Source organism: Trichechus manatus, unplaced genomic scaffold, assembly GCF_000243295.1.
Source record: "Trichechus manatus latirostris isolate Lorelei unplaced genomic scaffold, TriManLat1.0 scaffold00112, whole genome shotgun sequence".
Lineage (NCBI taxonomy): Eukaryota > Metazoa > Chordata > Mammalia > Sirenia > Trichechidae > Trichechus > Trichechus manatus.
Window position 1 is genome coordinate 5,967,585 of NW_004444048.1, and position 881 is coordinate 5,968,465.

The following is an 881-nucleotide window of genomic DNA, read 5'->3' on the forward strand; positions in this document are numbered from 1 at the left end:
ACAATTGAGTACTGTTCAGCTATAAAAAGAAATGAAGTCCTGATACATGCTACCATATGGATGAAGTTTGTAGACATTACGCTGAGTGAAGTAATCAGACATAAAAGGACAAATATGGTATGATTCCACTTTTATGAAGTATCTAGAATAGGCAAATACATTGAGACAAAAGAAGATGAGTGGTTACCGAGGCCTGCGGGGAGAGGGAAATGAGTTTAAAAAACTCTGTAATTATCTAGTTTCTTTATTTGTTTACTTACTTATTGTCATGAAATTAAATTCCATTAAGGCAGGAAAATATTAATGGACAAATAAGACTATGTGCTATGGTTATTACTGAGCTTTTAAAAAATGTTCTCTGTGTATTATTTATTGATTTTGCCCACATGGTCAGGGCTAAATTAAGTAGTAACCCTGATCTGGCTGTGCTATGGAATTTCTGTTTTTCTTCCACTACAGTTTAGGAGCGAGTCTTTTCCATAGTTCGAGATTTAGGATGGCTCCAGTGATGTGAGGAAGTGGTTAGTGTGACAGCGACAGTTCTCCCTCCCTGAGTTGTAGGCGTTTGTACTACAAAATGTTACCAAGAAGGATGGTCTATTCATGACATCAGTTGTAGTACTCCTCATATTTATCTCCACTCCTCCTTCCTCAGAAAAGGTTTACTCCGTATAACAACTTAAAAAAAAAAGTTAAATCATGGAATAATGTATGTGCAGAATTTAAATAAATCTCCATGTAAAGATAGGTTTCTTCGCGTAGGGATTTATCTGTTTTTAACTGGTTCAAGTCCCTGGCTGTGCCAAGTAGTACCACAGCTAGCTCCATTTGTTTATCTCCTTGGATGATGTTTTTACTCCATCACTCCCCAAGCCAAGCTA